A 22149-nucleotide genomic window follows, 5' to 3' on the forward strand; every position below is an offset into this window, starting at 1 on the left:
AACAGAGCTCAGGGCAATTCTGTGGCAGAAACTGTGTGCAACCCTAATGAAAACATTTGAGATAAAAGTGTTATTAGTCGTGATTGTACAGAGTTGGGACAAGTCCAGTTTTCTTCACTGGCTCATGCTTTTTCAGACTATTTTATGTATTCGTTAAATTAATCTCTTCATCTAAAATGCAATTTTCTCTCCTTATGCAAATACTGTCTTTCAAGGCAGAGTTCAAGAATGTTCCTCAGTCGAAAGCCCTTCTTTTTTTTGAGACAGAGTCTCGCTCTGTTGCCCAGGCTGGAGTGAAGTGGCATGATCTCCGCTCACTGCAAGCTCCGCCTCCCGGGTTCCCGCATTCTCCTGCCTCAGCCTCCCGAGTAGCTGGGACTACAGGCGGCCGCCACCGCACCTGGCTAATTTTTTGTATTTTAGTAGAGACAGGGTTTCACCGTGTTATTCAGGATGATCTTGATCTCTTGACCTCGTGATCCGCCCACCTCGGCCTCCCAAAGTACTGGGATCACAGGCGTGAGCCACCATGCCCGGTCCCAGTCAAAAGCCCTTCTTAGCCAGTTATAGTTCGCTGGACTCTCATTCTTCTGACTTTTACAAGTGTGCTCTTCAGTATAGTTCTTTGTGATGAGCTGGTCAATAGAATGAGCACAGTTTTACGTGGGCTAATACCTTCTTGACTAGAAGGAGTTTTCGCAAACCAAGCCTAGCACAATGCTTAGGATGTTATAGGACTCATCACATGGGGGCATTTTCCAAACAGGAAGAGAACCACATCCACACATGGGCCGCCAAAAAGTTAATGTACCTACTCAGTCGCCACAGACACTCTTTGAAGCTGATATATCAACCTCACCATCTTGGGAAAAGAAAGAAACAGAAGGAAGGAAGGAAGGAAGGAAGGAAGGAAGGAAGGAAGGAAGGAAGGAAGGAAGGAAGGAAGGAAGGAAGGAAGGAAGGAAGGAAGGAAGGAAGGAAGGGAGTTAGGGAGGGAGGGAGGGAGGGAGGGAGGGGAGGAGGAGGGGAGGAGGAGGGGAAGGGCAGGGGAGAGGGAGAGGGAGGGCAGGGAATGAATGTGCTTCCCCATTTCCCTGAAATGTTACACAAAAGGAATGACTCCAAAATTTTAATAATATTAGAAATTCACATTTTAAAAAGATTTTAGTTTAACTCTGTGAATTTCAGCTAAGAATTCTAAAGCAAACCATGAATGAAAATGGAATCTAAGAATGGATTTGAACCCTGTGCTACAGTGTGCCTATATTTTGGTGATTACAAACTGTGAAAAGGCAGGCAAACATGTGACCGTTTCAAAGGTATCTAAATTCAAGAAAGCAAAAGTGTAACAGAGAAACCATAATAGTATTTTGGCAACAGCTAGTGCTCTGAAGCTTGGGATTCTCTAGCTAATATCATTCACTTGTTTTCAAAACAGAAATGGTCTGAGCCTTCATTTAGTTGATTTATTAGTTCCCTATGGTTGCTGCAACAAATTATCACAAATTTAACCCTTAAGATAACACTAATGTATTATCTTACAGACAGCTCTGGAGGTCAGAACTTCAAAAATGGTTTTAATGGGCTAAAATCAAGATGTTGATGGGCCTGTGCTCCTTCCGGAAGTTCTAGAGGAACATTCACTTCCTTGCTTTTTCCAGCAATTGGCTGCCTGCATTCCTTGGTCTGTGACCCCTTCCTCCACCTTCTAGCCAACAACATAGTATCTTCCAATCCCTCTCTTTGACTGACAGCTGCCTCCACCACCACATCTCCTTCTCTCACCGTGCTTCCAACATCACAGTATCATCTCTGAATCTGACTCTCCTGTGTCCCTCTTTCACAAACCCTTCTAGTTATATTAGGCCAACTTAGAAAATCTTGGATAACCTCTCCTTTTCAAGATCCTTAACACTTCTTAATCACATCTGCAGAATCTTTTTTGTCACATAAGGCAGCAGCACAGGTTCCAGGGATTAGCACTTGGACATCTTTGGGGTGTCATTACTCAGTCTACCACAGTCAGATAGGTGGATGGTATGGAAAGGTGTTTTGTCTATGAAAAATTCCATTCTTATTTTACTGGGGAATATAAAGTCTCCATTAAAAAATAAAAAGGAATGATTTGTGAAAAGTCCTATAACAGTATTATTAACCCACAAAAGCTTTGTTGAATTGACAATAAGTTCCCAAGGAATCCAATAAAATGGGAACATACTGTACTCTAAAGGGATATTCATCTGCAGCTAGTCCTACAAATCTCTACTTTGTTTTTAATTTATAGAGATAGTTGAACTACATCTCCCATATTTTTCTTATCCTCACCCTACCCCGTCCTGCCACTAAAAGCTTCTTTATGATGTGGTTTCATTGAGGAGGGCTAATGGGTCATATCATGGATTAATACAAAACATTTGGTGTTGCAGTTATACTAAATGGTGAATTACCTTGAAAGTCTTAAAAATACGATTTTAGTGTCTCTCTATAATATATATAAACACATATATACAAATGTATGTGAGTATATACATATATAGTGTATAATTTTTGATGGCAGGAACATCTAAATGTTGGTGTTTGCCAGGTTTTCTTATTCATTTTACAAGCCAAGTGCATGTATGAAGGCAGTACTATCAATGAATAGTCTGCCAACAAGAATCTCCAAGTCTCACAGCTCAAGTGTGCTGGCTTTCAGGACCATCTATCTCTTTGAGTGTTAGCATAATTAAATACCAGGAGGAACAGCTTAGCTATAATATGGGAGTTAAATATGGCTTTGTCAATTTTTAGCTATTATCTCTATTCTGTGCAGATTTTTAAAGACTAAAATAATACACATTTATAAATTTAAAAAAGAATGGATTTTGATTTTTAATTTATGCTTAAGATGAATCATTACGTGATCTGTTTTCTGACCCAAAGTGTTTGAAAAAAGAATTAATGTGGATCTCAGGGTATGCCAGTGCCATTTTGTGGAGGGCTGCGTTAAATAATCCTATGTTTCAAAGCATTTATAATTATCCCTATTTATAAATGTATAAATAAGAAAATTCAGTATTAGAGCCAGTGGGAAACCATAATTCAAAATTCATTAACATTTATGACTCGTGGTCTGATCTCTAAAGTACACATTGAAGAGAAATCTTTGTCTTCTATACTTTGAAAAAAGATTTTTATTTTTTTCTCTCATCTCTTTGTTCTTTCTTTCCTTTTTCTTCCTCTTTCTGCCTTTCATATAATCATCAACCACACATACTAATTCAACAGATATCTAAACCAGGAGTCTCCACTTTCTGTGGAATGGAATAATAAGGAAGAGGGGAACATTTTTGATTAATGAGCACAGGTCCTTCTAGCATTCTAATATCCATCAGATTATCCTCTCCTACCATGAAGATCTGAATATTACCCATTTCTCTGGATTGCTGTTACTGTGACATCATCAGCCTTGCTATGAAGTGTCTCTGACTAATCCCTCACCCCCAATAATGTTCTCCAGCAATTGTGGCAGTTCCTAGGAGTTTCCTTCAAGGGTCTCTGCATAGCTGATCTCAGACATATGAGGAATGCAGCATTTTTCCTCTCTTTCTTCTCAATGAAATTGCTCGTGAAATGCCAAAGGTTCTGTACTATCTCCACTGTAACTCCCTCCCTGTAAGTGCTGCATGTGGTTGGTGGTTGATAGACCTCTGAAATCATTTCATGTTTGCGGGACACTTTACTGGATTTCTCTGTTCTACAAGAGGCAGCTTTCTCCCTTCTGCTGTACTCCTTGGTACCAAAACCTGTCACAGTGGTTCCTGTCACAGAGGATTGCCTTGGGATCCCAAAATCTCTCCTAGACTTTGAGGAAAAATTTATTTCTTTCTTCTTGCTGCTAGAGCTTTCTCTCCACAGGACTCAGACGTGAGTCCATATGGATTGGGCAAAGAGGGGCCGTTTATGTCTGAGACCATCATCCTCAACTTTCCCTCAAACTTCTTTGCCCCTTCTAGACCCATGTAAACCATTTTGCCATTTCTCTGTCAAGTCACAGAACTTGATATGCAGCAGATATTATTATCTGACAGAAGTCTCTCCTTCTGGTCATTTGCACATTCCTTAACATTTCATAATTAGCCTATTTTATATGTCTCAATTTACATTGTGGAGCTTCCTTTCCATAACTTATTTCCTATCACCCAATTATGAAGTTAAATAATCAGGAAACCCTTCATTGCATCTTTTTGTGGCCACTACTAAACCAAATGAAACAGGCAGTCAGCCCTTCGTGGCTTTTATAATGAGTCCTCAGATACCCCTGGAGTAGGTAAGGATGTATCAGGAGGCTCTCTGCTGGAAATAAAACAACACAACTGAAACTGACTTAAAAATAGGGCTTTCTTGGCTCACAAAACTAGAATGTCCAGACAGTAGCAGATGATCAGAACCCTGCCTCCACTTCTCTGTGATTCTCTCCATGTCTTACTTCTCCCTATTTTAACTTTGCATCATGGAGACAAAATGTCTGCAGCAATTTTAGGCATCATATTCATACAGCACATTATCTGGAAAGACAAAGAACACAACTTTGCTGACATCCCACGCTTCACCCTGACAGAATGGGCTTAGGTTATAGATCAAGCCAGGAACTAGTGAGTAAGTCCAGGGAAGGGGAATATGATAACTGATTAAGCCAATCAAGGGCTGTCCCAGAGCTAAACACATGAGCTTCTTGGGAGAAAAAATAAGTATTATTAGAAAGGAATAAGAGGGCCAGGCGCAGTGGCTCACACCTACAATCCCAACACTTTGGGAGGTCAAAACAGGAGGACTGTTTGAGCCCAAGAGTTTGAGATCAACCTGGGAAACATAGTGAGACCTTATCTCTAAGAGAAAAAAAAATTATCCAGCCTTGGTTGCTTGCACCTGTAGTCCTAGTTATTCAGAAGGCTGAGGTGGGAGGATTCCTTGAGCCCAAGAATTGGAGGCTTCAGTGAGCCATGATTATGCCACTGCACTCCAGCCTGGATGACAGAAAGAGACATTGTCTCAAAAAAAAAAAAAAAAAAAAAGGAGAGGTAGGGTGGGAATAGATAACTAAACAACAGAAAAAAAAATGTCCACCATGTCACCCATTGCTTCAGTTTTGTTTTGCCATACTATCAGCCAAAATGTTACTTTCTATTCCATTTCTTAGCTGGAACTATGCTCAGCTTTGCTATCCAACCAAATACACCATACAGGATTACACATTTCTCTATGTGCCTGTATTAGTCCATTCTCACACTGCTATAAAAATATTACCAGAGACTGGGTAATTTATGAAGGAAAGGGGTTTAATTGACTCACAGTTTCACATGGCTGTGGAGGCCTCAGGAAACTTACAATCACGGTGGAGGGTGAAGAGGAAGCAAGGCACATCTTACGTGGCAGGAATGAGAGAGAGAGAGAGAGGACGGGGGAAACTACCAAACCCCTTGAAAGCATCAGATCTTGTAAGAACTCACTCACTATCAGGAGAACAGCGTGGGGGAAGCCACCCCATGATCCAATCACCTCCCACCACGTCCCTCCCTCGACACGTGGAGATTAGAATTCAAAATGAGATTTGGGTGGGAAGTCAGAGCCAAACCCTATCAGTGCCTTACACTAAGATCTATATTAGATTTCAATAGATTTATTTAGTATTAGGAATAACAATTATAATAATAAACCAGTATTTTGAGTTGAATACAAATCAATAATGAATTAGAACAACTAATTTAACTGCATGGTTTTTACTCCTAAAATTAGCAGCATTTCCTAAAATTTACAGTTTTAGAGAAGACTTTAAAATGCTTAAAAATTCCAGCCAGGTGTGGTGGTTCATACCTGTAATCCCAGCACTTTGGGCAGCTGAGGGGGCGGACAAGTTGAGCCCAGGAGTTTGAGACCAACCTGGGCCACAGTGCAAAACCCTATTTATACTAAAGATAGAACAAATTATCTGGGTGTAGTGGTGTGTGCCTGTAGTCCCAGCTACTCGAGAAGCTGAGGTGGGAGGATCACTTGAGCCCAGGAAGTCAAAGCTGCAGTCAGCTGTGATCGAACTACTGCTCTCCAGCCTGGGAAACAGGAATGAGACTCTGCCTCAAAAAATAAAAACCAAAAATAAATAAATGAATAAAATACTTTAAATTTCCATGTAGGTATTAAATAACAATTCAAAATAATACTACAGAGAGAGTATCAAGGGAGCATATCATTATCTTATGATAATTTAGAAAATATGAGCCTTGAGTTCAGAATGAAAGCAAGAGGCAGGTGAGATTAGAGTATTTAAGGATTCTCCCACTCTCCTTATCCCACATTTATTTCCTAGTTTCATGCAGCTCTCTTCTCAACATTACCTAAGACAGAATTTTTCCTCCCTGTACAGTATAAAGTAATGCACCACTGTGGCAGCACATCTCCAAAATGACCCCAGCCTTTCAGAATTCACATATCTACATAAATAGCATATAGAAGTGATAAGTGATTCATTTCACTGAAGGAATGATGCAGTATGCCAATTCTGAGATTAGATTATAAAAGACTATGGCTTTCATCTTGGGGGCTCTCTCTGTATTCTCTATCTCTTCCTCTGATTGAAGAAAGCTGCCATATTTCAAACAGCACTGTGGAGAGGTCCTCATGGTGAAGAACTGTGGCATAGAGCCAGTGAGGAAGTGTGACCTGCCAACAACCAAATAATCTAGTCTTGCTTCTTCAGCCCCAGTCAAGGCTTGAGATGCTGTAACCCTGAGCAACTGGCTTAACAGGAACCTCATGAAAGACTTGGATAGAACCTCTCAGCTAGGCTGCACCTTGTGTCCTGACTCTTTGAAATTGTGTAAGGTAATAAATGTTTTATGTTTTAAGCTGATATATTTTGGTGCAATTGGATAAAGAGGTAACTAATGCACTCCTTGCTCTATGTTTCTAACCCTGCCTTTTAATTCCCCTTGTACTGTCATTATATATTAATTTCTTTAGTTTGTTTATTGTGTCTGTGAGAACAATGACATTTCTCTTCGAGTTGCCTTTGTATTCCCAGCCTGGAAGAGTGTTTGGAATGTAACAGACAGTCAATAAAAAATGGATGAGTAATGAGAGTCTAAAATTTTTATCCAAGAGATGATAGCTTTTCATTTACTGTTTTTAAATCAGTGTACAGTGGTCTGACTTTATGGCCATTTGTGATTACAGTAGACATCTTTGTGGAATGTCTGCCCCATTCACTATGATCCTCTTACTTACGGCAAAAAGTCAATATGACCGCAAGCACTTGCCATTGACTATTGGATGATTGCTGGACACCAGATCTGCTATGTTGGTGACTGGATCATGAGGGATCTGCCATTATGAATGGATTAATCCATTCATGGACTAAGATTAATGGGCTAATAGATTAATGGGTTATCATAGGAGTGGGACTGGCGAGAAGGCTTTCACCAGATTCAGTCTCTTGACCTTCGTCTTCTCAGCCTCTGGAACTGTACGAAATAAATTTGTTTTTATATTTATTTATTTATTTATTTATTTATTTTTGAGATGGAGTCTCGCTGTGTCACCCAGGCTGGAGTGCAGTGGCACCATCTCAGCTTACTGCAAGCTCCACCTCCTGGGCTCACGCCATTCTCCTGCCTCAGCCTCCCCAGTAGCTGGGACTACAGGTGCGACCCACCATGCCTGGCTAATTTTGTTTTTGTATTTTTAGTAGAGATGGGGTTTCACTGTGTTAGCCAGGATTGTCTCGATCTCCTGACCTCGCGATCCACCTACCTCGGCCTCCCAAAGAACTGGGATTACAAGCGTAAGCCAATATGCCTGGCCCAATAAATTTGTTTTTAAAATAAATTACCCAGTTTCAGGCCAGATACAGTAACTCACACCTAGGCAACATGGCAAGACCTCATCTCTAAATATATGCGTGTGTGTGTGTGTGTGTGTGTGTGTGTGTGTGTGTGTATACACCACTGCAGACTGATATAAATATATAAAAATTAGCCAGGTATAATGGCATATGCCTATAGTCCCAGCTCTTCAGGAGGCTGAGGCAGGAAGGTAGCTTGAGCCTAGGAGTTCAAGGTTACAGTGAAAAATGAAAATGAAATGAAATAAAACGTATAAATTTCCCAGTTTTAGGTATTCTATTGCAAGCAACAGAAAAGGGGCTAAGACAGAAAATTGGTACTGGGTCTGAATAATTGTCCCCCCCAAAACTCATTATTGTAGTCTGTTTGTGTTGCTATAAAGGAATACCTGAGGTTATGCAATTTATAAAGAAAATAGGTTTGTTTGACTCATACCTCTGTAGGCTGTACCAGAAGCATGGTGCTGGCATGCACATCTGGTGAGGACCTCAGACTGCTTCTACTTATGGTGGAAAATGAAGGAAAACTGGTATGTAGAGACCGCACCAGCAGTAGAAAGCAAGAGAGAGAAGGGAGGAGGTGCCAGGCTCTTTTTAACAGCCAGCTCTCATTGGAACTAACAGAGTAAGAACTCATTCACTCCTGGGAGCATGGCACCAAGCCATTACGAGGGATCCACATCCACAACCCACAACCCACAACCCAGACACTACCCACCAGGCCCCATCTCCAACACTGGGGACCACATTTGAATCTGAGACTTGGTGGGGGCCAAAGAAACCATATCCAAACCATAGCATTCATGTTGAAATTTATTTCTTCTTGTTTTAAATACTTGTTTTGTTTTTTATTTTTGTGGGTACATAGTAGGTGTATATATTTACGAGGTCATGTCAAAATTTAATCCCCAATGGGGAATATTAAAAGATGGGACCTTTATGGTGTGATTAAATCATGAGGGCTCTGCCCTCATGGATAGATTAATTCATTCATAGATTAATGGATCAATAGGTTACTGAATTAGATTATTGGGTATCCCGTGAGGGGAACTGGTGGCTTTACAAGAAGAGAAAGAGAAACCTGAGCTAGCACACTCAGCCCCATGGACAAGTGAGGCCCTGTGCTGCCTCAAGACTCTTCAGAGAGTCTCCGCCTGCTTTCACCAGGTATAGCCCTCGACCTGGGACTTCCTAGCCTCCATAACTGTAAGAAATATTTTTTTTTCTTTATAAATTAGCCAGTTTCTGGTATTCTACTATAAGCAACAGAAAATGGACTAGGACAAGACCTGAGCTGAGCCAATCAGAAATTCTCCCCTGGGTATTAGGAATTAAAATCAACAGACGGAGAAAAAAGAATCTCTGAGTGGCTGTCCCTCTGCATCAATCTGGACAGGCTGTGTTGCACTGTGTTAAGAAACAACAGCAACAACCTCCAGAGCCTTAAGCAACAAAGGTTTGTTTCTTATCACAATATGTGTTGCTGTGGTTTAGATATAGTTTGTCCCCAAGAAATCTCATGCTGAAATTTGATCCCCAATGTGGTGATGTTGAGAAGTGGGGCCTAGAGGGAGGTGTTTGGGTCATGGGGTGGATCCCTCATGAAGAGATCGTTGCTGTTCTCGCCAAAGTCAGTTCTTGTTCTGACACAGAGCAGAGACCCCTCTTAAGGTCTTGTGGGGCACCCTCCACCAAAAGATTAAAATAAAAAAAACTTGACTTCCTTAAAGAAAATTCCAGACATCTAGCTAGTCCTAAAAAACAAAAACAAAAACAAACAAAAAACTTAAAAGCAAGAAGATAATAGCTTAAAACAATAGCCAAAAAATTAATGTTATAGGATATTTTATTCCCTATAAAAACTAAAGGTAACATCTTAACATATGTCCCAAGTTGTTTTTCAGAAACCCAGATCCCTACTAAATGGACCCACTGGCACATAGGCCTCAAATAAGGGAGAACCGAAGACTAAACTCTGACTACTATTCTTCGTTCTAAATTTCTTCTTGATGACCCTAAATGAGGCCATGCCCATGAGCCCAAGTTAACATCCTTTTCTGCTAATGTCAAATTTTTAGACAGTTTCACCTTCTTAACAAATCACAAGTCAGAAAATTTTTAAATTTCACCTATTACCTGTGGGCCCCCCTCTTTGAGATGCCCTGCCAATGCATGGCAGGCAAGCCCCAAATTGGGGATTTGCCCAGTAGAGTTCTTGGCTTCACCAAGAAAAAATTCAAGGGTGAGCTGGTGACGTTAAATAGCTACTTTCATTGAAGTAGTAGTGTCCAGAAGCAGCACAGATACTGCTCCTTGCAGAGCAGGGCCACCCCATAGGCAGTGTGTCCAGAGTAGCATCTCAAAGGCAGTTCTTGTGTCATATTTATAGTCACTTTTAATTACAGGCAAATTAAGGGGTGGATTATGCAGAAATTTCTAGAAAAAGGTGGTAACCTCTGGGTTGTCAGGTTGTTGCCATGGAAAGGGGCATTAATATGGAAAGCTGCTTCCTCCCTGGCCCTGTTGTAGCCAGTCCTCAATTTGGTCTGGTGTCCAAGTCCTGCATCCTACCTCACTGCATTTTTAGGTTAAGCCAATATATAACCTCCATATATTGATTTATGACTTTGCTTATAATCTCTGACACCCCTGCATTTAAAAACCCTTACCTACAAACAGTTGGGGAGTTCAAGTCTTAAGCACTATGTGACCAATTCTCCTTGCTTGGGACCCTACAATAAATGCCTCACTTTCTTTCACTATAATCCTGATGTCAGTGTTTGGTCTTGCTGCACAGGGCAATTGAACCCATTTGGTTTGATAACAGCTCTTGAGAGATTGAAAAAGAGAGAGTCCCTGAGAGAGTGGGTTGTTATACAGTGAGCTTCCACCTCCTGTTTGGTCCCTTTTCACATGTATCAGTTTCCCCTTTGACCTTCTACCATGTTGTGACACTGCACAAAAAACTGTAATCAGAACTTAAGCAGATGCTCACTCTATGCCCCTTGAGCTTTCCAACGTGCAGAACCATGACCTAAATAAACCTCTTTTTTAAATCCAAGCATACCTTGAAGATATTGGGGGTTCAGTTCCATACTACCACAATAAAGCAAACATCACAATAAAGCAGTTCACACAATGTTTTTGGTTTCCCAGTGCATATAAAAGTTATGCTTACACTGTACTGTAGATTATTGTGTACATGTCCAAAAAAATGCACATACTAAGAAAAATAGCTCAGAGCTGTCTGAGCTATGTGAGGTATGCAAAATTTATTAGGCCCGGACAGACGTGAATACTGGCTTCCATCACGCCTTCCCACGTCTAAGGGCAATTGTTAAAGGCATTTTGTTCTTTACCAGCTGCCTCACCCATTATCTTTATGTTCCTGGAATTTGTGATACATGGAAGAAAGCATAGCCAGTCAATAGCTTAAGTTTTTAAAATATAAATTCTTGGTAAACAAGATCTGCCTCCTCTCCTTTCCTTAAAAACCTACTCTGACTGCTTGCTAATTGGAGTGTATATTCAAAGCAACTTGAATCTAAGTTCCTGAGTGGCCATTCTCAAGCACTGAGCCCAAATCAACTCTATACTTAATATTATTTTCTGAATTTTCTTAAAGTTGGCAACACCTTAATTAAAAAATACTTTATTGATCATGCTTATGAACATGATCAAATGAGAATCAACTTTCCCGTGTATGTGGGGAAGATATGCAACTAGTAATGCAGAAAGAGGGAAATGGGAAGAGGGAGAAAAAAGGAGCAGACATGGAACAAATGAGAGAGAAGGAAAGGGAAGCCATAAGTATATCAAGGATGACAGAAAATAAAAGGCGGATAAAATTCAAACGAAAAAGAAAGGAAAACCCCAACACCCTCCAAGAGGTCTCTCTGAATCTGAACCACCGGCTCCAAGCCCCAAACAGAAATCTCCAAGGCAGCTTGTGCGCCGCGCGTCCGGCTGACATCGGCTTCCAGGATCAGCTCGCGGCGCGGTACTGTGACGTCACCTGAAGGGAGCACTTCCGGTCTTGTGCCGCCTTCCCAGGACCCTCAGGGAGAGCCGGCCGCCTTCCAGGCGGACAGGTGAGGTACAGCTTCACGAGCCCAGGGTGACTGCCCAAAGGAAGGACGGGTGGGCAGGCACGCGGGATCTGGCGCCTCTTCTGTGTGGTTCCTCGCAGAGCCCCTGTTGCCCTGGGCCAGATGGCCCGTAGCAGCGAAAATAATACTGTTCCGACAGCTCGCTAGTTAGGAGCCACTTGGCCTGGGTGTACTTTCAGCTGCAGGCCGGGCAGTCGCTCACCCGAGCGCAGGAATGCAGCATTTGAACCCCTAAGTGCAGCCCACCTGTGAGGGAATCTTACGGCTCCCCCGTGGAGGAGTAGAGGCCAAAAGGTTGGGCAACCGGCCGGGAAGAAGTGGCTAGGAGGGGTCAAACTCTGGGCCATGAGTGTTCTTTGTCCCCAGAGTTTAGTGCTCACGCCGCCTTTTATTCACGGTGAAGACCTTTACCGTAAACTCTCACCCTGGGGTCTTAGTTCGGTTTTCTTCCCCACGCAAGACAGGATGCAGATTGGAGCACTTTATTCCTTGATTAATTAATTCGTGTCTTCCCTCGCAAGTAGTTACCGGACAACTGCTTTGTGTCCTGTGTACCAAACACAAGACGTTGATAGTCCTGGCCGGGCGCGGTGGCTCTCACGCCTGTAATCCCAGCACTTTGGGAGGCCGAGGTGGGCGGATCACAAGGTCAGGAGATCGAGACCATGGTGAAACCCCGTCTCTACTAAAAATAGAAAAAATTAGCCGGGCGCAGGGGCGGGCGCCTGTAGTCCCAGCTTCTAGGGAGGCTGAGGCAGGAGAATGGCATGAACCCAGGAGGTGGAGCTTGCAGTGAGCCGAGATCGCTCCACTGCACTCTAGCCTAGGCGACAGAATGAGACTCTGTCTCAAAAAAAAAAAAAAAAAAAAAAAAAAAAAAAATGTTGATAGTCCTTTAGTTGAAAGAACAAATCTGTTTGGAGAAAGAGATACAACCAAAAGAAACCCAGAAGATTTAGAAGCATCTCCAGAATGGTTATTCTCAAAAGCTGTTTTTTAATTAAACTTCTTTATGAAACTATAAATAGGAGTGTCTCTGTTGTGTGTTTTCCCATTTTTCCACCTAAAGGTGAAAGGCTTGGAAAGCTGCTAAGGCCCGTCTTTTCAGCATGTAGCATTCTAGGGCACAATCAAGGCAACACAATGGTGCCCATCTAAAATTTTGCATTTTAATATTTTGCTTTTTGATAACTTAATGCCTTCAGACTGGAGGACTTTTTCTTTGTTAAAATGTTGCTCTACTTTCAGCATTTTCTCCCTTGTAGTATTACCATGATATATTTAAGATTAAGCACTTAATTCTGAAGTCACTTTAAGTATACTTCAACCAAAGGGAAATTAGTATATTATTTCTAATGAGTGTATTTAATATAGGTAAGTAGTTTGTACACTTATGAAATTCTTGGCATTAATTGATGTCCAGAAGCTGAAAGCTGCTCTCTGGCACATTTGAAAAGCGTGTGTGTGTGATTACAAGAAAGTTTGATGTCATAGTTGCCACCTTAGACATAGCAAAGGAGTTGTGCAAAACAAATTGCCTTTTTCTAGTAAAGATAATTCAGCAAGTTCATCTTGAGTGTAATGTGTGCTTTAGTTTTTAATATGTCCTCAGCAGTAGTCATGGATTTTATCTTCATTTAAGCTTGATTTTCTGGCCCACTTGCACAGATTTAAGAAGATTCTCACTGGGGTTAGTGTGCAGTCATTCAGATAGCAAATATAGCAAAAGTAGGTGAAATGTAAAAGTCATTAAAAAAAGAATTGTGAAATTGCTCATGTCGCAACCATATCAAGCAGGAGCAAAGACAACTACACAGAATCTTGGTATAACATACAGTCATTACCACTTGGACTTTCTCCTACAATATTTTGCAGTTTGTTTTTTGGATTCTTTAGTGTTATACAATATTTCAAAGTTATATGTGACTGGGAAATATTGGAATAGGTATCAGAGGACTGTAGAATTTATTTTGCCATTTAAATGCTTATGTCCTTGAACAAAAAATGTAAACATCTTTGACCTTTAATTTCTTGTTCTATTAATTGCCTGCTTTTTAGGTCTTCTTAAGGTCTGATGAGAAAGGAAGAGAATATAATTTGCAAATGAAAAGAAGTTAAAAAAAAAAAAGCAGTGGTTTTATTGCAAGGGGCTAGATGGTGATCAAGTCAGGATATAGAAAACAATTATTTGTTATTACATGTTATTCTGGAGAAAGATGAGATGGATGCCCATAGTTACAGCAGACTGTAAAAAAAATTCTGTTTATGCATCATCTGTTTATATGTTGACTTTCACCTGTATGTTTGCAAGTTTATATAGGGCTATGTGCTAAGATACCCAATTTTCCCCTTTCATACCACTTATACCAATTGCAATTAAATACATATATAATTATTAATAACTTTTTAAAAAACCTTTTCGTTTTGAGATAATTACATAGTCACAGGAAGTTGCAAAAAACTTTACGGGGAAGTCCCTGTGTACCCTTAAGCCTGCCTCTCTCGATGGTAACATCTTGGATAACTGTGGCACAATGTTAAAACTGGGAAATTGGCATTGATGCAGTTCACAGAGTGTATTTCCATTTCACCAACTTTATAAGGACTAATTTGTGTGTGTACACCGGTCTATGTGTAGCTTCTTATAACTACCATAATCAAGATAAAGAATTATTCCATCACCACAAGGCCCCCTGATGCTGCCTCCTTATAGTCAAACTGTCTTGTCCCAGCTCTATCCCTAACCTGTAGCAACCACTGCTCTATCTCTATAATTTTGTTACTTCAAGGATATTGTGTAGATGGACTCATACCATATGTAACTTTTTGAGATCCATCCAAATTGTGTGTATCATGCATTCCTTTATTGCTGAATAGTAGTCCATGGGATGGCTATGCTGCAGTTTGTTTAACGATTCATCCATTGAAGGACATTTGGGTCACGCTATTATAAATAGAGCTTCTATGAACTTTTGTGTGAAGGTTTTTGAGTGAACATACATTTTTCCCTTTCTGGGATAAATGCCCAAGAGTACAATTACTAAATCATATGGTAAGTGTATGTTTAGTGAATTAATACTTGTTTAGCTTGTTGATATGGTGAGTTACATTGATTTTAAAATGTTGAACATAACTGGTATAAATCTCACTTGGTTATAGTATATAATTGTATATTTCCATATTCTGTTTGCTAATATTTTGTTAAGGTAAAAGTACAGAGGTATGAGAGGTTAAGGTGTAGGTATGAGAGATGTGTTGTAGTTTTTTGCTTGTTTATTTTGTACTGCCTTTGCCAGGCTTTGGTAGAGCAATAGTATTCTACATGGTTTTTAGTGATAACCCTTGTTTCATTATTGCTGCTGTATTAGTAATTTGTGTAGTTTTATCTTTTTCAGTGGTGATTTGCTGATTACAGTGACCTTTTTCAAAGAACTAGCTCTTTATTTCATCTTTGTCTATTTTTAATGTCATTGATTTCTGCTCTTTTATTATTTTCTTCCTTCTCACTTTAGGATTATTTTGCTTCTCCTTGTCTAGTGCTGTGATTATTAGTTTAAGATCTTTCTTTGTTTCTAAAGTAAGCATTTATTGCTATAATTTCCCTCTTGGCATTGCTTTAGTTGCATCTCACAGATTTTGCTGTCTTGTATTTTCATTTCCATCCAGTTCTATATATTTTAAATTTTTCCTTAGAAGTTTGCTTGACCCATGAAAATATTTGGGAGTGTGTCGTTTAGTTTCCAAGTTTTTGGTGATTTACCCATTGTTTTTCTGTTGTTGATTTCTAGTTTTTTCCACAATGATCAGAAAACATAAGCTGTGTAATTTTTAATTTCTAAGTTTGTTTTATGACTGCGGGTATGGTGTATCTTGGTGGATGTTCCATGTATGCTTGAAAAGCATGTGTATTCTGCTATTGTTGGTTGCAGTGTTCGATACGTGTCAGTTATGTCCTGTTCATTCATGGTGTTCTGTCCTTCTGTGTCTTCTTGATTGTCTAATAGTTATTTTTGTTGCTGAAGATCCCAACTATAATTACAAATGTCTCGTTTTTCCTTTTAGCTCCGTTGGTTTGGCTTCATGTATTTTAAATATCCATTGTTTGGTGCATATACATTTAAGATGTTTTCTTGATGAATTAATCGTTGTATCTTTATACAATAATTTTCTTTGCTCTGATGTCTACTTTATCTGATGGTAGTGTAGCCATCACTACTTAAAAAAGAGTAGTTAGCATGGCATATCTTTTCCATACTTCTATTTTCAACTTACCAATGTCATTATGTTTTAGTGAATTTCTTGTAGACACTATATGCTTGGGTCCTTTAAAAAAAGAAACTACTCTGCCAAACTCTGTCTTTTAGCTAGTATAGTTATATCATTTACACTTAAAAGGTAATTGATACGGTAGGGCTTAAGCCAGCCATTTTGTTACTTGTTTTCTGTTTATTTCCTGTTTTTCGTATTTGTTCCTCTTCTGTTTCTGTAGGTTTCTTGAATATTTTCAGAATTCTATTTGACGTGTTTATAGTATTTTTGAGTATCTGGCTAAGTTAACCTTTTTTATTGTGCTTTAGGTATAACAATAGATGTAACAACTTATCACAAGGGATACTTTTATTGCCTTTTGCCAGTTGAAGTGTAGAGACCTTACTTCCATTAAGGTCCTTTTTCTTTTTCCCTTTTTAAAATTTAATAGTTGTATTTTCTCTATACACCTTGAACACCACATCAAATGTTGTTATAATGTTTACTTCAACTATCAAATACGATTTAAGAAACTCATGAGATGAAGAATAGTTCATTTTATATTTACCATGACTATTACTTATTCCAGTGTTCTTCCTTTACTCAAATTAAACCTTATTGATACATCATTTCCTTTTTGTTTGAGGAATTTCTTTTAGGAGAACTTCCTAAAGATATGTCTGTTAATGACAAATTAGTTTCCATCATCTGAGAATGTTGTTCCTCTTTGTTCTGGAAGGGTGGTTTTGACCTATATGAAATTTGGCCTTGACAGTTCTTTTACTTTAATATTTGAAAAATGTGCCATTTCTTTCTGTCTTCCATGATTTCTGATGAGAAATCTGATGGCATTCAAATTATTGTTCCCCTTAAAGGTAATGTGCCATTTCTCTCTGGCTGCTTTGGAGATTTTTTATTTTTTATTTTTGGAGACGGAGTCGCGCTCTGTCGCCCAGGCTGGAGTGCAGTGGCCAGATCTGAGCTCACTGCAAGCTCCGCCTCCCGTGTTTATGCCATTCTCCTGCCTCAGCCTCTGGAGTAGCTGGGACTACAGGCGCCTGCCACCTCGCCTGGCTAGTTTTTTGTATTTTTTTTTTTAGTAGATACAGGGTTTCACCATGTTAGCCAGGATGGTCTCGATCTCCTGACCTTGTGATCCACCCGCCTCAGCCTCCCAAAGTGCTGGGATTACAGACTTGAGTCACCGTGCCCGGCCAGGAGATTTTTTTCTTTGTTTTTAGTTTTCTAAACTTTGACTTATGATGTATCTTGTATTTTTATTTTTTCCTACTTAAGGTTTTCTCAGCTTCTTGACTGTAGATTTATGTCTTTTTTCAAATTGAGAAGTTTTCAGCTATTATATCTTTGATTATTTTTTTCAGCACCATACTTTCTTTTCTTCCTCTAAAACTCTGATTGGATGAATGTTAGGTCATTTGTTATTGTCCTACAAGTCCCTGATGCCCTTCTTGTTTCTTTGTCTGTTTTTCTCTGATCAGACTGAGTAAATTCTGTTGATCTGTTTTCAAGTTCACTGATCCTGTTCTCTGTCAATTCCACTCTACTATTGAGCCCATCCAGCAAGTTTTTAATTTTAATTAGTATTTTTTCAATTTTATAATTATTTTTAGTTCTTACTTTTAAAAACATTTCATCTTGCAAGGAGAGCTACTTTCAATATACATGGAATTTCTTGGAAAAACATAACAGTTTTAGATTATTTGTATATATGAACTAATGTTACTCAAGATTTTAAACCTTCTCTGCAAAATTACCTCTGTAATTAGCAGATGAAGCATGAACGTATATAATTTTTTTCTCTCTGTCTCAGGTAATTCCTTGTTAAAGGCCCTAATAAAAGGGAAATGGGGAAAGAAATGGAGAAGAGAATTTAGGCCTTGGCAAATTGAAAATCGTCTGTAGTGTCTCGCTGACAGGTAAAGTAGGAATTTTGAAACTCTAGAGAAAAGGAACCAGGAATGAAGATGGAATGAAACATTTATATTTACTTCATTAAAACTTTTAAAGTTGTCATATAGTTTCAGATTTAAAAAGCTCTTTCTTCCAGCCTAGGCAACATGGTGAAACCCCTTCTCTACCAAAAATACAAAAAGTTAGGCAGGCATGGTGGTGTGTGCCTATAGTCTCAGCTACTTGTGGGGTGGAGGCCGGAGGATCGCTTGAGCCGAGAAGGTTGAGGCTGCAGTGAGCCAAGATTGTGCCCCTGTATTCCAGCCTGGGTGACAAAGTGAGATCCTATCTCAAAAGAAATAATAAAAATAAATAAAAAACCAAAGAGTTATTTCTCCTTTCCTTCTTTTCCCTTGAAGAATACTGAAGATTTTACATAGTTGACAAATGAGGTAATGTAAGAAAAAACAAAAATTAAGTAGAATGGGTAACTTTCAGTGGCCATACTTGAGATTTAGGTTATATTGACTGCTGAGGTTTATCAGTTTGATTCCTATCCCTACGATATAATTAAAAATAAACCATGGACCCCCTCATTGTCAGGCTCACTGACAGTATAACATTGTGGTTAAAAAGCTCTTTCTCAGTAAGTATGAAAAGTTAATGCATGAAAAAGAATATATGTTAATTTAGTGGGGGAAAAGATGGTTTCTGTATTACAGTGGTATTAGCACAAGTAGCTTTCCATCTGAAAGAAAATAAAATTGGATCCTTATATAGTGGATTAAAGGTTTAGAAGTAGACATTAATAAAAATTAAACATCTGGGAAACAATATGTAAAATATGGAAGCCCAGAAAAGCATTAGCATCTGCATTATACAAAGTTTTCTTACGGGCTGATAAGAAAATGATAAATAACTCACTTGGAACCTAGGCAAATGATATGTTTTTTTTTTTTTTTTTGAGACGGAGTCTCGCTCTGTCGCCCAGGCTGGAGTGCAGTGGCGCGATCTCGGCTCACTGCAAGCTCCGCCTCCCGGGTTCACGCCATTCTCCTGCCTCAGCCTCCCGAGTAGCTGGGACTACAGGCGCCCACAACCGCGCCCGGCTAATTTTTTGTATTTTTAGTAGAGACGGGGTTTCACCGTGGTCTCGATCTCTTGACCTTGTGATCCGCCCGCCTCGGCCTCCCAAAGTGCTGGGATTACAGGCGTGAGCCACCGCGCCCGGCCTTAGGCAAATGAAGAGACAATTTGTGGAAAAGATAGTCTAAAAAGCTAACAAACATGAAAAAATGCTTAAACATGCTTGTAGTCAGTAAAATGCAATTTAAAGAATGAGGTATTTTACATCCAAAGACTGTAAGACTTACAAACAGTGGTATCGCTTAGTGATGATAGGGTTGTAGAGGGAAAGATAACTTTCTACATCGCTAAAAGAATTACATTCTTTTTTTGAGAATAATCTGGCAACATCTATTAAAATTCAACCAGTAATTTCACACTTGGCAATCTGGCTGTAAAAACAAAAGCACTGGTAAATATGAATATATGTAAGAACATAGGTATTTAAGGGTACTTATTGCAGCATTGTTCTGAAAAAACTGGGAACTAATTGAGTGCTTGGCAACAGGGAGACGGTCATATAAATTGTGGTATATCCACATTATGGAACCATTAAAATGAATTACTTATATAAACTCTTTGACTTGGCAAGATATCCATATGTTATTAAGTATGAAAGCAAAATGCATAGAAGTGTATATAATATGCTACTATTTGTCAAACACTGGCAACTCATTCATGAAAAAATGCATAAATGCTTAACATATTTGTGTATAATTATAGAAGAATATGGAAGACTATACTAAGTAACATGGGTTTGGGAGAGATATGGATGGTAAGGAGGAGAGGTAGAATGGAGGCATGATGCAAAAGGTTAAAAAATTGTTTAGAAAAATCACAGCATGCATTGTATCTCATTTATCCATATAAGTGAAATTATATATATGCATATAAGAAAATTTTAAAAATAACATGAGCTCTGGATCTTTCAGACATTTATGGGTTCAAATTCTGACTCTGCCACTTTACAACTTACTAACTGTGGGACTTAGGCAAATTGCTTAATGTCTTTCAATCAGTTTTCTCATATTTTCTTGGGGTGGGAGGATGAAATAATAGTACCCATCTCATAGGGTCGTCATCAGGATTAAATTTAGATAGCATCTGTGAAGTGCTTAGCACAGTACCTGGCTTACAGAAAGCACTCTCAGTTATTCTTACTGTTGCCTTGGTTCTTACGCTCTTGGACATTTGTTAATATTTATTTTTAAAACTTTATCACCATCCTGCAAGTTTCTTGAGACACTCCTCACTGGCTTACATTACTTTACATGTCTTAGTTAATGCCTATTTCTAGTTGTTCCTTTTTTATTTTGCTGATGTCTTTTTCCTTACCTATGGATATTGCTCCCAAAATATAGCAGGGGTTACCAAAGAAGCTTTTGAATTAGGGTGATTGGGAGAATAGTGGTTCTATCTATGGCAGCAGAGAAGTCATGATGTAGGGTTTATAGGGTTGATTTTTAAAACAAGATGATTTTGATATTTGCCATTTTTTATGCATCAATGAGGCATCCAGATGAAAATGTTCAATAGCTGGAAAAACTTGACAGGAACTTAAGGAATAGATATAAAGAATTCTCCCACATGGCTAATTCTTGAAGTGGATGTAATCTCCGAGGGAGAGCATATAGAGAAGTGAACCCAGGACAGAAACTTTGGGAACAGGGAATAGGGGAGGAAAAGGTTCTCAATGAGGACTGGGAGGTGGCATAGAAACCAAGATAGAGAAGTTCTTTAAGAAGCAGCTGGAGAAACTGTATGTCTACTTTGTTCTGTCTTGAGCTTTAGTTCTGTGGCTCACATTGTCTTCTGGCCTTGTTCCTTATTTTCTTGAAACTTAAACTACATTTTAAACTAATCTCAGCTTCCTTTCCTCCCACTAATTTCCCTTCTTTTATATTTCCCCTATATGTATGTGAGTAGCGCTTTCATTCCTCTCATCGTTGGCATCAAAATCTGTCATCCCTGCCCCTTTCCCGTCCGTGGTTCTCCATATCATTACCAAGACTTTAGACTCCCATTCACTCCTTTTTCATTCCTACTCTTGCCTACATTTGACTGATTATTATCAAAATAATCTAAAGAAGATCCTTTTGAAATAATCTAAAGATTATTTTGATAGCTTCCAAACTCTAGTGTAATCTTCTGTTTTTTCTGTCTTTCATAGTCTTCTTTTAAAAAAAACTAGTTTAATCCAGTCCCTCTCCCTTTCAAATCCACCAGATTCTCTTTCCTACAACATTTTCCCAAACTGTTCTGAGGAAGGAGATGAGGTATTAATGAGAGAGATTAGTAGGATCACCATTAATGAAATATAGTCAAATCAGATTTTAGAAGGTCGTATACCTTTTTGGCACCAGGGACCACTTTTGTGGAAGACAATTTTTCCACAAATGGTGGGGAGTGAGGGTGATGGTTTTGGGATGAAACTGTTCCATCTCAGATCATTGGGCAGTAGATTCTCATAAGGAGCACACAACCTAGATCCTTTGCATGCACAGTTCACAATAGGTTTTGTGTTCCTGTGAGAATTTAATGCCTCCATTGATCTAACATGAGGCGGAGCTCAGGCAGTAATGCTTACTTGCCGCTTATCTCCTGCTATGTGGCCCGGTTCCTAACCAGTTCTAGTCCATGGCCCGGGAGTTGTGGACCCCTGTTGTATACTATGTCCCCAGCTTCAGCATTCACAGTTCCTATCGATGTGCTTTGAAAAAGTTCCTCAGAAGTAAAGCTTACGTGCCTTTGTGTTTAACTTAACTTTGCAGATTGTGTTTTCCAAGGAAGGCCACAATAGTAACTCCCATACCACATGTTCTTTTTACAATATGACTTTGACACTTCTTCTACTGACCCCTCGCAGTAGAAATGTCAAAG

The 22149-nt window shown here is 39.3% G+C and overlaps 2 protein-coding genes across 4 annotated transcripts in view; both read left to right on the forward strand.

Annotated features, from left to right (window-relative positions):
* The window catches only part of HS1BP3 (HCLS1 binding protein 3), a 642583-nt gene that overhangs the window by 414839 nt on the left and 205595 nt on the right, over positions 1–22149 (forward strand). The window lies entirely within an intron of this gene.
* LDAH (lipid droplet associated hydrolase) overlaps positions 11874–22149 on the forward strand; it is a 147842-nt gene continuing 137566 nt past the window's right edge. For 2 of the 3 annotated variants that reach the window (XM_050754596.1, XM_050754599.1), the window contains exon 1: positions 11874–11967. The gene's annotated coding sequence lies outside the window, so the exon portion shown is untranslated. Of the gene's footprint in view, positions 11968–18064; positions 18171–22149 lie in introns of all 3 variants that reach the window. The other variant, XM_050754597.1, reaches the window with a different exon arrangement.

Source organism: Macaca thibetana, chromosome 13, assembly GCF_024542745.1.
Source record: "Macaca thibetana thibetana isolate TM-01 chromosome 13, ASM2454274v1, whole genome shotgun sequence".
NCBI lineage: Eukaryota > Metazoa > Chordata > Mammalia > Primates > Cercopithecidae > Macaca > Macaca thibetana.